General features: G+C 38.1%; 1 protein-coding gene across 2 annotated transcripts in view; it reads right to left on the reverse strand.

Moving 5' to 3' along the window:
• Positions 1 to 4,844, reverse strand: part of ARFIP1 (ARF interacting protein 1) — a 136,512-nt gene extending 131,668 nt beyond the window's left edge. Inside the window, exon 1 of one of the 2 annotated variants that reach the window (XM_074229123.1) lies at positions 4,699 to 4,777. The gene's annotated coding sequence lies outside the window, so the exon portion shown is untranslated. Of the gene's footprint in view, positions 1 to 4,698 lie in introns of both variants that reach the window. The other variant, XM_074229125.1, reaches the window with a different exon arrangement.
• Positions 4,845 to 17,363: the final 12,519 nt, after the last annotated feature.

Genomic DNA, 17,363 nt, shown 5'->3' on the forward strand with positions numbered 1-17,363 from the left:
GTGAAGTCACCAATAAAAAAAATTGCCTGGACCTTAAACTAATCCATGTTTTCTCAACTTTATTGCTTCAAACAACTAATTTTGGTTGTGGCCTGCAAGTCATTTGCTGCAAACTGTATAGTAGTACAATGAAAATCATCCTCTGGTAATCTCAAATAGACTTTTAGAATAGAAGAGTCTTAAACTCATCTAGTAATCTCTTCAAGAATAAGCTCTTCAACACTACTCATCTAATAAAGCAGCATACTTGAGAAATTTCTAGTTGTTGAATGATTCTTCCTTCTGTTGGTTGTAGTCCACTTCCCTGGAGCTTCTATCTCACATAATATAAGTGAAAGTTCTCTTCTACATGATTATCAAAGGCTAAGATCATCATCTAAGGCTACGATCATCACCAAAGGGTGATGTGGATTGGAGGTGGAGCTGGAGTTCAGTAAAATCCAAAGCAAACCATGACAATTACTGTGTAAGCCCGACTAAATTCTTTTAACTCTTTGAGTTTTAGTTGTCTCTATTTGTAAAATGAGTGCAAAATATTTGTAACATTTAAATCACACTGTTCAAGCTCAAATGAAATATTAGATGGTTTTTCAGATATAGAATACAAAAAAAAAGGAGAAAAAAATTTTAAATCCCTGCTCTCAAGGAGCTCGTAATCTAACAAGGGAGACACCATGCAAACAGCATGTACTATTGAGAAATAATTTTGGAAGGATGGCACTTACATTAAGGAGAATTAGAAAGGTATCTTGTAAAAGGTAGAGATTTTAGCTTAAACTTCAAAGAAGCCAGGGAAGCCAGGAGATGGAGAGAAAGCCAATCACAAGTAACAGAGTTGGGAAACCTAATGTTTTCTGCAAGAAACAGCAAAAAGGTCAGGTCACTGAATTAAAGAATACATGGAGGGGAGAGCAAGATGTGAGAAGGTTTTATAAAGGAAGATGTGAAGTTATGATAGACTTTAAAAGCCAAACAAAGAATTTTATATTTAATCTTGGAGATACCAGATAATCCAGCAGAAGTGAATGAAAGCAGAAGGGGGGCAAGAGAGAGAGGAATTGACTAGGTCAGACCTGAGCTTTAGAAAGATGTTTGACAGCTTAGATTGTGTGTGTGTGTCCGTTTCACTTTGGGCAGGTAGGAGAGTAACCTACAGACCAGATCTGAAGTAAAGAGGTGATGTCTTCAACTTTTTCTTCTCCAAGTTCACCATACCCCTTTTCCTTTAGTATAGTCTCCTACATGCTTTCAGATCCTTTCATCATACTGGTCATTTAAAATTCAACACAGAACTGAATACAGTGGTCAGCTAGTACAGTGGGACTATCATTTCCCTAAGTTCTAAATACTGTATTAATGCAACTGAGCTGCAGGTTGTCACATCATGATGATTACTGAGTCTTCAAGTCAAAAAAGTCCCAGGTCTTTATCCAATGAACTTTTGATTATCTCTTGTACAGTTTTGATTTTTGTCCTGTGAACTGCTAATTTTTTAACTTTAGTGCATGACTTCACATTTATCTCTATTAAATATGTGAAACAGAAGAAAAATACTTTACAGCAATCCTTTCCTCTTTGCTTGTGTTACTTATCATGATTGAAGAAAGTTAAATTTGTCTGAAAAGATTTTTTTTATAAAGTTGGTCAGATAGAATTATTCTGACATAAAGTTAAAGGTTCTGGTTGCTCATCACAGAAGCTGAGCTTCCAAAGCAAAACATTTCAAATTCCACCTTTCCAAACTCATTCATTTAATTAGTGTTTATTAAGCATCTATTATATGCTAATTATTTTGCTAGGTGCTTGGATATAACTTTTTTTTAAATTGGGGTCTTCAAGGAGTTTATATTTTTATCAGAATGGTTACCAGTAAACAGTGTTAGCAATAAAACTCAACTGCCAAGAAAACAGTCAAGCATCAAGTTAAAATACAGTAGAGTAGGAAAAGGAGGTAAAGATGTGTTTACCAAGCTTCCAAGAACTTTTTTGAACCCTCTCTAGCAAAACCATGCTTCCTCAATACCAAACCACAAGATGTCCCAAAAGAAAAGAGGATATGGAAGCCGGAAGTTAAAACAGTATTTAAAGCTATTGCTGAACCAATGCCTTTGCACAAGGTGATGTTTCAGTAAATACTCAATAACCAAAAGCACATTTCCAATCCCTTAACACATCTCCATTAGATCTCAAGGGTAATGCCTGTGGAACCACAGAGAGTCATAGTTAGAAAGAAACCTCAAAACCACAGACCAGGAACTACAAAGAAAACTGACAGATTTCCTTCTTTATGAAGGTAATAAAATTTGGGCTTTAAGGTTTCTTAGAGTTAACAGTTTCTATGGTCAAAATAAAAAATCACTGTCAGAACCAAATGCTTAAAGCAAACAGTTTCATCAAAGGAAAAATAACTTAAAATTTAAATTCAAAGAAAATTTAGAAACTGAATGACCTGTTTTAAAATTCAAGGAATAAAAATATTTCCCAGGCACTGTAAGATTTCAGAAAAAAAATCACCAGAAAAACTTGAATGAAGGCCTTAAGGGAAAAACAGCTCTACAACATATCGGAAAGGGCTGGTGCTAAAGGTCAATCCATAATTATTTTGACCTTAAAAGTAAGTGGAACTAGCTTAATGGGACCGGGGCTAAATTAATGAAATTACAATTACAGTTTGGCCACACCTATCCAAGTATTTAGAAGACAAATCATCCAAGTGTTTGTTGCTAAAATCTGAAAAGAGTATAATAAGAGTTTAAGTTTTAAATAACATAAGAGAAAAGTATTAGTGTATTTGAAGTTTTCAAAGTGCTCCGGAAGAACTGCAGGAAATGACAACTACTAAAGGTCCAGAGATCAAAGGTTTCAAGAACACAAAAGCTGGATAAGGAAGTAAGCTTTAAAAAAAAAAAAAGAAAGGGAAAGGAAAGGAGTGCTTAAGAAATACTGGGGGAAAAAATCAACTTCTTTTCAGAAACTGAAAAAGTAGTGAGTGGGGTAAGAGGTAAAATATAAAGAAGCAGAAACACACACACACACAGTCTACACAAAGACGCACCTTACACACACTGAACACACACAATCTACATAGACATTGTACACACACTGTACCTACACAGACACACAGATATTGTACACACTCAGACACACAATCTACACCTAGACACCGGACACTCTCCAAACACACTGTACACATACAGACACGAGACACTACACCCACACACTGCACACACACACACACACACACAGTACACATACAGACACGAGACGCTACACACACTGTACACATACAGACACGAGACACTACACTCACACACTGCACACACACTGTACATACAGACACGAGACACTACACTCACACACTGCACACACACTGTACATACAGACACGAGACACTACACTCACACATTGCACACACAGACACACACACTGTACACATACAGACACAAGACACTACACTCACACACTGCACACACACTGTACACATACAGACACGAGACACTACACTCACTGCACACACAGACACACACACTGTACACAGACACGAGACACTACACTCACACACTGCACACACACACTACACATACAGACACGAGACACTACACTCACTGCACACACAGACACACTGTACACATACAGACACGAGACGCTACACCCACACACTGCACAGACACACACACATACAGATACACAGACACACAGACAGACACACACACAACAGACACGAGACACTACACTTACACTACACTCACTGCACACACAGACACACACTGTACACATACAGACACGAGACACTACACTCACTGCACACACAGACACACACTGTACACATACAGACACGAGACACTACACTCACTGCACACACAGACACACACTGTACACATACAGACACGAGACACTACACTCACTGCACACACAGACACACACTGTACACATACAGACACGAGACGCTACACTCACTGCACACACAGACACACACTGTACACATACAGACACGAGACGCTACACTCACTGCACACAGACACACACTGTACACATACAGACACGAGACGCTACACTCACTGCACACACAGACACACACTGTACACATACAGACACGAGACGCTACACTCACTGCACACACAGACACACACTGTACACATACAGACACGAGACACTACACTCACTGCACACACAGACACACACTGTACACATACAGACACGAGACACTACACTCACTGCACACACAGACACACACTGTACACATACAGACACGAGACACTACACTCACTGCACACACAGACACACACTGTACACATACAGACACGAGACACTACACTCACTGCACACACAGACACACACTGTACACATACAGACATGAGACACTACACTCACTGCACACACAGACACACACTGTACACATACAGACACGAGACGCTACACACACCCTGCACAGACAGACACACACAGACACACGCTGCCAGGCGCGCCTCCCGGCCCCGGCCGCAGCGGCCCCGCTCACTTTGCCCCTCCTGTCTGGCCGCGCAGCCCGGGGGTCAGCGCCGGGCGGACGCCGCGTCCACAGCCCGAGGCCCCGCCCCGCCCGGCCTCCCCTCCCCCCGGCCCGGGGTGTCCGGCTCCCCGGCGGCCGGCAGAGGAAGAGACGAGGGGCAGCTCGGGCGGCGGCGGCGCGGCCCGGCCCGGTTCCCTGCCCTCACGCACCTTGGCCCCGGGCGGAGGGGAGACGGGCGCCCCGGCGGCTGTGGCTGCCTGCGAGTCCCGGACCGGCGGCGCAGCCTCGGCGCCTCCCAGGCTCGGTCCCTCCACAAGAGCCGGACCGGGAGCGGCGGAGCCGGAAGTGAGGAGACCGGAAGCCACGTTGTCCCCGCTCCCGGCCCCGGCCCGCCCGCCTGTCGGGATCGGCCGGGCCCGGCGGCTCCAGGACGAGGCCACGCCTCTCGCGGCCCGCCCGCCCCTCGCGCCCCCGCCCCCGCCCCCGCCCCCGCCAGAGACCACGCCCCCTTCCCGTCGGGCCCCGCCCCTCGGGGTCTCCCCGCTCGCGGCCTTCCTCCGCCCGGGGCTTCCGGGCCGCGGCGGCGGCGGCCTTAGCAACCGCATCCGGGCACTCGCCGGCCGCCGCTCCCGCGCCCCCCGCCCCGTTTCACAGAGGAGGAAACTGAGCCCCCCTCCAGAGGGGAGAGGAAGGAACTCAGGATTTAGTCAGGGACAGAAAAACAAGTCACAGCTTCCCTGGGCCCGAGTTTCTGCATCTGTAAAAGAAGGGGATTGGCGCGATGTGTGTGTATTTACTATATAAATTATACTCAGTACCAATAATCATGAAAATTGTAAAGCAAATAGACTAAGATCCTTGAGGATCTGAAGGGGTTTTTGCTTTGCTTTGGATCTCTGGTGCTCAGCAATGCTGCTTGGCCCCTAGTAAGTGATTAATAAAATGTTCATCAACTGATTAATATAACTAAAAAGGGGAAAAAAAGAAGCAGATGAGACTCTGACATCTAAGCTCTCTTTCAATTCAATTTGTGGATCTGTGCCTATCAAAATATCTGCTATAATCTCTTCTCTCAAAGCTATGGCTAGGGTAAAGCAAATGAGAAACTCTGGGCCCTTCAAAAAACCAATCCCTATGGAAAAAAGAAATAAGTCTACTAGTTGGTGGTGGAAGGGAAAAAAAAACAAAAACCAGCCCAAGGTTCTTGCATACAGTGGATTCTGCCTGCTACATACTCTTACCTTGCATGGTTTGGTTTTAGGATTTATTTTTTCCTTTTCAGGGAAGCCCTTGTTTATTTTAAGCTGATTTTATTAGGATAAAGATAATTGGGGTGAATTCATATAATGTGAATTGTTCTACTCCAATCCCCTCTTGCGTTGGGTCCATCCCCTTTCTAGGGAAAGTTCTCCCACCTCTGTATTCTTAACATTTTCTTCAAGTATCTGAGGTCAGATTAGAACTCCTATCCTAGGACTACAAGGTCAGGGTAGCTATTAAACGTCTACTTTCGGGGTGGCTAGGTTGTCTTGCAAAAACCTAAAAAAAAAAAGTGTAAGTTCCCATAGGGAAATCATATCTCAGTATATGTTAAATACCCTCACATCCTGTGTGAAGAATTCTAGGGTTCCAAAAATGTAGAGTCTCCTGAATCTAATAGTCCTTTTCTGCATTACTGCCTGCTTCCCCTTATTGGGAGCAGTAACTCCAAATTCTTGTTTGTGTGAGAAATGTCTAGACCTTCAGGTGGTTCTGTTTTAAAAGTAGAAACCATCACATAAATAGGGATGGCCTATATCCAGCAGCAACAAAAGCGCTTTCAGTGGATTCTGCTGCCTGGAAACATTCTGTAAACTTTAGGATAGAAGACACAGAGGGTTTTGCCTCTTGTAGTCAAGGTTTCCCAATCTAAGAATGCTTGCTTTTGAGAAAATATAGAACCAGAAAAAATTTGGAATTTAGTAACTGAAGCTATTTGGTTACTCAAGAACCAATAGTGGTCAACTAAAGGTCTAGTAAAAGAGACATATCACCAGTTAAAAGGCATATGTGTTCAGTGGGAGGAAGGGACTAGAATGAGCAAGGATTGTCTAACGATTGAGTTTGTTGAGGATATTCTACTTACTGCCTGTTAAATCTAGGGGAATGAGGACTTGAATTAGCTGATTTTACTTAGGTTGTCTAGGACATAAATTTTACTGTTAGAAATGTGGTGCTTCCATACTTCATACATAAAGGAAGACTTAGTCAATTATTAGGGCTGACAACCTTACATCTAATGTACTACTGATATTGACTTTCCACAATGTATTGATAACTGCTACTACCTAGAGGTAATGGTGGCTGTTCAGATTTCTTAATCACCCTCTTGCAAAGTGCTGTTCTGAGTGATGTGGAATTTATCCTAATACTTAGGTGTTGGATAGGAATAATTCTTCCTTGATCATTCCTGTTCCTAGCCCTGGGGAAATTAGAATGCAGCAGACTGCTTTTTCAGTTGCTGATGGAAAATAGTGAAATTCTCTGCAAGTTCTTGCTACTATGATTTACTGATCCCTTTGGGATAGTGATGCAGCAGTTACTTTTCTTTCAGTCTTAGGGGAAAATATTGAACTAACTAATTGAGGGACCTGATCTTAGCCCTGTTCCTACTTATATAAGGTAATTTTATCTTTTGCCAGGAGGTGGGGTCCAAGCTGCCTGCCCAACAATAAGGTTCTGCATTCTATTCATCCTACTGACAGTGCTTTGGGAGAGTTGGAGAAAAAACAAAAGGAAGAACTGCTTCCTTAATGTTTGTGCCAAGGACCAATGACCTGTAGTTTTTTTTTCTTTTTTTAGACCTGGTTCATTTTCCTTTGGGACAGTATTGGCCATTTACTCAGTTTATAAGAAATGCTATCTCTTCCTTCCTTTCTTGAAGTTGGACACAGTTTGCTCAGCCTGATTTCTGGGGCTCAGGTAACCTGTCTTTTTATTTAGTGGCCCGGAAGGAGACAGGATAAGTGGTTGGGGAATAGTATTCTTATTTCTGCTTGAATGAGCTAAGGTTGAATGCAGTCCTCTGTCTCTGCTTTTCTGAGATTGGATACTGTCTACTAGTAATTAGTATTGATTTCTGAAGAAAGAACAATCGATGTCATGTTTGGATGTTTTCTTCAGATTTTTCTCTAGTATAAAGGCACTAATGATGTCTTCTAATTTTGATCACTTCTAATCAACAATTCCCTTACATGGAAGGCTGTACATTTAATACAGAATCTCTTTACTAGAGCAGGAAAATTGTCAAATAATTAATGCAGCTCTAAACAGTTTGAATATAAAATACTGTAGCAAGTTAAGTTTTAATTGGACTTAGAGGAAAAAAAAATTTCTAGGACAATGATTTATTGTGGTTTCATTTGTTGTTGCTAACAACATACAGCAAACTTCACATTTAAGTAAATATTAAAATACCCATTAATTTGGAGTATTTATCAGTAATAATAAACGTATTTGTGTTATGCTTAAAAGTGTGAAGGATACAGCAATGGGCCCAGAATCAGGAAGACCTGAGTTCAAATTTGATTTCAGCCACTTACGTACTTCTGCCACTTTCAGCCTCTGTGTGACCCTGGGCAGGTCACCTAACCTCTATTTGCCTCACTTCCTAAAATGAGGACACCGTGGAGCAGGAAATAGCAAAACCCTTCAGTTTCTTTGCCAAGTTTGAACAACAATTGTGCTTTAAGGTTTGTGAGGTGCTTTACATTTGTAGCTCATTTGATCTTTACTACAACCCTATGAAGTAGATGCGTTATTATTATCTTTTTAACAAATGAGAAATCTGAGGCTCTGAAAAGCTGTGTCTTGCCCAGCATCACACAGATACTAAGTGACTGAGGCAGGATTTGAAATCAGGACTTGCTAACTGAAAGTCTAGCATTTAATCCACTATACCATCTAGATGCCATAAGCATTTTTTAAACTGAATTTTGGCCTGATTTTTACTGACTACTTAGAATTTAGGATTGATTTATTGAATTCTTATTTTATTCCAATAAGAGTTAGTTTGGTGTGATTACATAGATATAGTGATTATTAATATCATATATGTCTATAAAAATACATTTTGTCAGTCTTGTTAACCAATGTTAATAGAGGAATTACATATATAAATACATATTTCAATGCATTTTTGGATTAGTTAATAATTATACATCTATATGACATATCAATTTATAATAATTATATTATAATATAATTATATAATCATAATGTTATTGTATTATGTTGAACTTATAATTATTATATTATAATATAATAATTATATGATTGTATTAATAATTATATTTTTTATAAAGTCCAAACTCTAAGCTACAAAATTATGTTTACTTGCTTGTTATAAAGTTCACTTGCTTAATCATAGGAAGCTAACTAGAGGACATCCACCCTTTCTTCTTGATGAGTGACCTAATGATATGAAAACTCCCCACCTTTATGGTCCTGTTGTTGGAGAAATAGGCCTATGTGCATTTGGCCAACAGTCCTATGAGCATCTGACCAATGGGTGACCCTATCTCTCTTATTGCCCCAGAAGGGGAGATGGCCATGAGCACTTGGCCAATGAATGACCTTCTTTGCCAGCCTGTGACCTGGCCATCTATTGGCAGATCATCCCATGTAGCTGCCTGTTGGCTCATGCTTTCCTCCCCCCCCCCCAAAACAAAACCCCAACCCTGGGGATAAGCAGCATCGTGGTTTGGATTGATGGGATTAGTCTTTCTACTGGCAGTACAATAATAGATTTTAAACTTTTGATATTAGCTTCAGGGACAAAGATTTGGAGGACCAAAAAATTGAGTGATTTGGAAGAACAAGTGTAGAAGAACACGACTTGTTCTTTTTTTTTAATTGAATTTTATTTTTTCAATTGTCAAACACTTATTTTTTCCCCTACTATTCTCCTCCCTTCCCCCATGGAAAAGAGGAAATAGAAGAAATCTCTTAATATATGGTACGGAAGAAGTGCACATGGAAAAAGCAGTCGAAAAAATTTTAAATATCTCTTTATAACTACCATGAAATATTTTAAAGCATCTATCTTATTTTAATTTTGAAGTTATCATCTTAAGTATTGCCTTAAATAATTGAATAAATATTTTGATTTGATCGGTGTTTTTATTTTCTTCTTCAGGGAGGGAAAGTTATCTCAGCCATATGTTCTTCTTTCCCACCAATTAGATGTTAGCTGCTGCTTACATGATAAGTAGCTAGGTGACACTGCAAATACAGTGCCAGGCCTCAAGTCAAGAAGGCTTCCTTTCATGAATTCAAATCTGATCCTAGATACTTAGTAGCTGTGTGACCCTGGGAAAATTGCTTAACTCTTTTTGCCTCAGTTTCCTCAGATATGAAATGAGAAGAAAATGGCAAACCCCTTGAGAATCTTTGCCATCAAAACCCCAAATTGGGCCATGAAGAGTCAGACAACTAAAAAAAATGACTGAACCACAACAAATCTGATTGTGCAAATTTCAGGATAATAAAAGCATTGTTATTTAAGGGGTCTAGGGAAATAAAAAATGTTTATTAATGAAAAGGGATTAGAAAATGTTGGGGCGGCTAGGTGGCGCAGTGGATAGAGCACCGGCCCTGGAGTCAGGAGAACCTGAGTTCAAATCTGACCTCAGACACTTAATAATTACCTAGGCCTTGGGCAAGCCACTTAACCCTATTTGCCTTGCAAAAACCTAAAAAAAAAAAATAAAAAAAATAGAAAATGTTGCCATAGTTTGGTAATGATATGTATTTGAAGAGGTGTCAAATCCTAATCCTATTGGACTGGGAAGGAAGTCTTGGCTGGACAATTTCTAGTAGCAAGTATTTATTTGATTTGTATTTATAGCAGGTTAAGGTTTAGAAAATGCTTTGTATTTGTTAACTCATTTCCTCACAACAACCCTGTGAGATGAGTACTATAATTGTTTCCATTTTACAGAAAAGGAAACTGAGGCACTGAGTAGTTAATTGACTTGTCTGGGTTCACAAAGTCAATAAATGTATGTAGTGGGATTTCAGGTCTTCCTGAATTCAAATTCTCTGTTCTATTCACTGTACCAAAGTCTCAATTTCCTCATTCATAAAATGAAGAGGATATAATAGATCATCTTGAAGGTCCCATCTGTCTCGAATAATATTGAAGTGGGTAACTAGCAAAGAGTTAACAACTGCAAATAAATAAATGGCATAGTTCTGAATGGAAGGCTTTCTGGCTTTCCCTTTGATATTGGAGAATCCTGGTTGCTTCTTGAGAAGGGGACTGGTACTATAATAAGGGAAACTGATTATGGTTGCTTAATGGAGAGAATAGAAGGTCCCTGAGGGATGTCTGATGCCGTTGGAGCTTGAGAAAGTTGCTGGATATGGGAGAATGTAGAATGTAGATATAATGGATTAGATAATGTTGGCTACTAACTCTTCTCCAGGGAAGAAGGCTACTTTTTGTGGTTTGGCATTAGAGATGTATAAGTTTCAGGAATGGAGACATATTGAGTTTTACTACCAAGGATGATAGTGCTTTGGCTACTGTTAAAGAAATAAACGTATGTTGCTATCTTAATTTAGGAATCATTCATTTGCCTTTCACCAAGAAGTTATCTCCCTTTTTATTGACTCATAGAAATAACTATCCATTAATAATAGGTAAAATGTTGTCTTGTATCTCTCATTTGGGAGATAAGAACTGGTAATGTGTATCTCTATTAGTGGGAGGGAGGAAGAATTATATCCAAGTGGAGGTGCTCATTTCTGACTTAACTGGAAATTACCAAGGAAGAAAAAAAAGAAACTTGGGAGACTCCTTTTTCTTCTTGGAAGGAACTATTAGCTGTTTTTCCTTATTCGAGGGATTTGGCTCATTTCTTTTTTGATTAAAAGAGATTGGTTCTTTTTTGACCAGAAGCAAGATATTCTGGCCTAGGTTGAACTGAAAATTCCTTACCTTAGTAGAAAGAATAGCTCTCCCTGCTAGTTGGTGTAGTTGTTATTTTTCCTTAAACTTGATAATGGCCTATTCTTTAGTGATTTTCGGATTTTTTCTTTTCTAAGAACTGGAACAGGGGTGGCTAGGTGGCTCAGTGGATAAAGCACCGGCCCTGGAGTCAGGAGTATCTGGGTTCAAATCTGATCTCAGACACTTAATAATTACCTAGCCGTGTGGCTTTGGGCAAGCCATTTAACCCCATTGCCTTGCAAAAAAAAAAGACAAAACACCACAAAAAAAAAAAAACAAAGAACTGGAACAAGTGCATATTTTGTGCTTAGAAGATAGCTATGATTAGTGTTAGATGACCACCTTCATAGTGGCCCTTCCTTTCTCAAACTACTTATTTCCTTCACTAGCCTCCAATATGATCCTCTCATTCCATGTACCCTGGAATTCCTACTCTGAAAGGTTATCCAAGGTCTTAGAATTGTTAAGTGAAAAATTCAGGATTTGAAGTCAGGTTCTTTATCTCTAAATTCTTTGTTTTAAAATTTATTTTATTTTTTTAATTTCAGAAAGATTTTATTTATTTTGAGTTTTACAATTTCCCCTCAATCTTGCTTCCCTCCCCCCACCCCCATAGAAGGCAGTTTGCTAGTCTTTTTTTTTTTTTTTTTTAGATTTTTCAAGGCAGTGGGGTTAAGTGGCTTGCCCAAGGCCACACAGGTAGGTAATTATTAAGTGTCTGAGGTTGGATGTGAACCCAAGTACTCCTAACCCCAGGGCCGGTGCTCTATCCACTGTGCCACCTAACCACCCCAGTTTGCTAGTCTTTACATCATTCCCATAGTATGCATTGATTTAAGTTGAATGTGATGAGAGAGAAATCATATCCTTAAGAAACATATAGTATGAGATATAACAGAATTACATAATAAGACAACATTTTTTTAGTCCTTGATCTTTGTTCAAACTCCACAATTCTTTCTCAGGATACAGATGGCATTCTCTGTCACAGATACTCCAAAATTGTGCCTCATTGTTGCCCTGTTGGTATGAGCAAGTCCATTAAGGTTGATCATTGCCCCCATGTTGCTGTTAGTGTATACAGTGTTTTTCTGGTTCTGCTCATCTCACTCAGCACCAGTTCATGCAAATCCCTCCAGGCTTCCCTGAAATTCCATCCCTCCTAGGTTCTAATAGAATAATAGTGTTCCATGACATACATATACCACAGTTTGTTAAACCATTCCCCAATTGATGGACATTCCCTCAGTTTCCATTTCTTTGCCACCATAAACAGAGCTGCTATGAATATTTTTGTACAGGTGATATTTTTAACCCTTTTTCATAATCTCTTCAGGATATAGACCCAGTAGTGGTATTGCTGGATCAAAAGGTATGTTCATTTTTATTACCTTTTGCACATAATTCCAAATTGCTCTCCAGAAAGGTTGGATGAGTTCACAGCTCCACCAACAATATATTAGTGTCCCAGATTTCCCCACATCTCTTCCAACATTGATCATTGTCCTTTCTGATCATATTGGCCAGGATGAGAGGTGTGAGCTAGTACTTCAAAGATCTTTTAATTTGTATTTTTCTAATAATTAGTAATTTAGAGCAATTTTTCATATAACTATGGATTGCTTTGATTTCCTCATCTGTAAATTTCCTTTGAATATCCTTTGATCATTTGTCTATTGGGGAATGACTTTCTTTTTTTTTAAAAAAATGACTCAGTTCTCTATATTTTAGAGATGAGTCCTTCGTCAGAAACACTAGTCATAAAAATTTACTACATTTCTTTTGATCTTGGTTACAGTGGTTTTGTCTGTGCAAAAGTTTTTTAATTTAATATAGTCAAAATTATCTAGTTTTTGCTGGGAAAATTGGAAGTTAGTATGGAAGAAACTTAAATTAGACCAACACCTCACAGCCTATACCAAGATAAGATCCAAATGGATACAGGATTTAGATATAAAAAAACAATACTATAAGCAAATTAGAAGATCAAGGACTAGTTTATTTGTCAGATCTATGGAAAAGGAAGCAGTTTATGACTAAGGAAGAGATGAAGAACATCACTAAAAACAAACTAGATGATTTCAATTACATTAAATTTAAAAGCTTTTGCACAGACAAAACCACTGTAACCAAGATCAAAAGAAATGTAGTAAACTGGGAAACAATATTCACAACTAATGTTTCTGACAAAGGACTCATTTCTAAAATATACAGAGAACTGAATCATTTAAAAAAAACATTCACCAATTGACAAATGGTCAAAGGATATGCAAAGGCAATTTATTATGAGACCAAAGCAATCCATAGTCATATGAAAAATTGCTCTAAATAATTACTTAATCGAGAAATGCAAATTAAAGCTTCTCTGAGGTATCACCTTTATACCTCTCAGACTGGCCAATATGACCAGAAAGGATAATGATCATTGTTGGAAGGGCTGTGGGAAATCTGGGACACTATTACACTGTTGGTGGAGCTGTAAACTCATCCAATCTTTCTGGAGAGAAATTTGGAACTATGCCCAAAGAGCAACAAAAATGTGCATACCCTTTGATCCAGCAATACCACTACTGGGTCTTTACTCTAAAGAGATGATGAAAAGGGGTAAAATCATCACTTGTACAAAAATATTCATAGCAGCCCTGTTTGTGGTGGCAAAGAACTGGAAACTGAGGAAATGTGCTTCAATTGGGGAATGGCTTAGCAAACTGTGGTATATGTATGTCATGGAACACTATTGTTCTATTAGAAACCAGGAGGGATGGGAATTCAGGGAAGCCTGGAGAGATTTGCATGAACTGATGCTGAGTGAGATGAGCAGAACCAGAAAAACACTGTATACCCTAACAGCTACATGGGAGTGATGATCCACCTTGATAGACTCGCTCATTCCATCAGTGCAACAACCAGGGACAATTTTGGGCTGTCTGCAATGGAGAATACCATCTATATCCAGAGAAACAACTGTGGAGTTTGAACAAAGACTATTAACTTTAATTCAGAAAAACAAACTGATATCTTATTTTCTGATTTTGCTGTCTCTTATACTCTAAGTTTCTTCCTTAAGGATATGATTTCTCTCTCATCACACTCCATTTGGATCAACTTATACCATGGAAACAATGTAAAGACGGACAAATTGCCTTCAGTGGGGGGGAGGGGATTAAGATTAGGGGAAAAAATGTAAAACTAAAAATAAATAAAATATTTTTAAAAAATAACTATCACCAAAGTATTCAACAAAAGAATAAAGAGGTTAACCATAAAACCCCCCAAGAAATCATCTAGTTTGTTTTTAATGATGTTCTCCATTTCTTCCTTGATCATAAACTGCTGTCCTTTCCATAGATCCGATAGGTACTCCGATACTCCTTGATCTTCTAGTTTGCTCATAATATTTTTTTGTCTAGATCCTGTATCCATTTAGATCTTAATCTTGGTATAGGGTGTGAGGTGTTGGTCTAATCCAAGTTTCTTCCATACTAACTTCCAATTTTCCCAACAGTTTTTATTGGAGAGAGTTTTTATTCCTATAGATGGACTCCCTGGGTTTATCAAACAGCAGATTACTATAATCATTTCCTGCTGCATCTAGTCTATTCTACTGATCCACCACTCTATTTCTTAGCCAATACCAGATACTTTTGATTAATGATGCTTTTTAATATAATTTTAGATCTGGTAGGGCTAAGCCACCTTCTTTTGTACTTTTATTCATTAAATCCCTGGAGATTCTTGACTTTTTATTGCTCCAAATGAATTTATTTACAATTTTTCCCAACTCATTGAAGTAATTTTTTGGAATTTTGATTGGTAGGGCACTAAATACATAGTTTAATTTTGGTAGAATTGTCATTTTTATTATATTTGCTCAGCCTATCCATGACCAGTTGATATTTGCCCAGTCATTTAAGTCTGATTTTATTTGTGTGAGAAGTGTTTTGTAATTGTTTTCAAAAAGTTTCTGAGTTTGCCTTGACAGGAAGACTCCCAGGTATTTTATATTGTCTGAGGTTACTTTGAATGGGATTTCTCTTTCTAGCTCTTTCTGCTGCATCTTGCTAGTCATATATAGAAATGTTGAGGATTTATGAGAGTTTATTTTATATTCTGTGACTTTGCTAAAGTTGCAAATTATTTTAGATGATTTTTTGGGATTCTCTAGGTATACCATTGTGTCATCTGCAAAGAGTGAGTTTTGTCTCTTCCTTCCCTATTCTAGTTCCTTCGATTTATTTTTCTTCTCTTATTGCTGAAGCTAACATTTCAAATATGATATTGAATAGTAGTGGTGATAGTGGGCATCTTGCTTCACCCCGATCTTATTGGAATGCCTCTAGCCTATCCCCATTGCATATAATGCTTTGCTGATGGTTTCAAATAGATAGTTTGTTATTCTAAGGAACAATTCATTTATTCCTATGCTCTCTAGTGTTTTTAGTAGGGATGGGTGTTGTTTTTGTCAAAAGCTTTTCCAGCATCTGTTGATATAATCATATGATTTCTGATAGATTTTTTGAGATAATTAATTATATTGACAGTTTTCCTAATATTGAACCAACCCTTGCATTCCTAGGATAAATCCTACTTGGTCATAATGTATTATCCTAGTGATAACTTGTAGTCTTTTTGCTAAGACTTTATTTAAGATTTTTGCATCTATATTCATCAGGGAGTTAGGTCTATAATTTTCTTTTTCTGTTTTAACTCTTCCTGGTTTAGGTATCAGCACTATATTGGTGTCATTGAAAGAGTTAGGCAGAGTTCTGTCTTCACCCATTTTTCCAAATAGTTTATATATAGAATTGGAACTAGTTATTCCTAAATGTTTGATAGAATTCACTTGTGAATCCATCTGGCCCTGGAGATTTTTTCTTAGGGATTTTAATAATGGCTTGTTGAATGTCTTTTTTCTGAGAAAGGGTTATTTAGGTATTTAGTTTCCTCTTCATCTAATCTAGGCAACTTATATTTTTGTAAATACTCCTCCATTCCATTTTGAACATCAAATTTATTGTCATAGAGTTGGGCAAAATAACTCTGAATTATTACTTTAATTTCCTCCTAATTGGTGGTGAGTTAATCTTTTTCATTTATGATACTAGCAATTTTTTTTCTTTCTTTTTTAATCAAATTGACCAGAGATTTAGCAATTTTATTGTTTTTTTTTTCATAAAACCACCTCTTGGTTTGATTTATTAGTTCAATAGTTTCTTGCTTTTGATTTTATTAATTTCTTCTTTAATTTTTAGAATTTCTAATTTGATATTTAACTGGAGGGTTTTAATTTGTTCTTTCTCTTTTTTAATTGCATATTTAATTCATCAATTTCCCCTTTCTTTCATTTATTCATATAAGCATTTAAAGATATAATATATCCCCTGACAGCCATTCCAATTACATGTAAAAACAATTTCAACATTCATTTTTTAAAAATTTTGAGTTCCAAATTCATTTCCTCCCTTCTTTCCCTTCAACCTCATTGAGAAGGTAAGCAATTGGATATAGCTTATACATATGTGGTCATGAAAAACATTTCCATATTAGTCATGTTATTAAAGAAAATAGATCTTCCAAGAAGCCCAATAAAAATAAAGTTGAAAAAATTGCATTTATTCAGAATCCATCAGTTCTTTCTCTAGAGGTGGATAGCATTTTCATCATAAATCCTTCAAAATTTGTCTTTGGATCATTGTATTGTTGAGAACAACTAAGTCATTCACAATCATCATACTATATTGAGTACAGTGTTCAGGCAAACTCTTACAGTTTTCCTGAGACCCTCTGGCTCATCATTTCTTATAGCACAGTGGTATTCCATCACAATCCTATAATACAATTCGTCCAGCTATTACCCAATTGATGGACATCCCCTCAATT

The sequence above is a fragment of the Macrotis lagotis genome, chromosome 3, assembly GCF_037893015.1.
Source record: "Macrotis lagotis isolate mMagLag1 chromosome 3, bilby.v1.9.chrom.fasta, whole genome shotgun sequence".
Classification (NCBI taxonomy): Eukaryota; Metazoa; Chordata; class Mammalia; order Peramelemorphia; family Peramelidae; genus Macrotis; species Macrotis lagotis.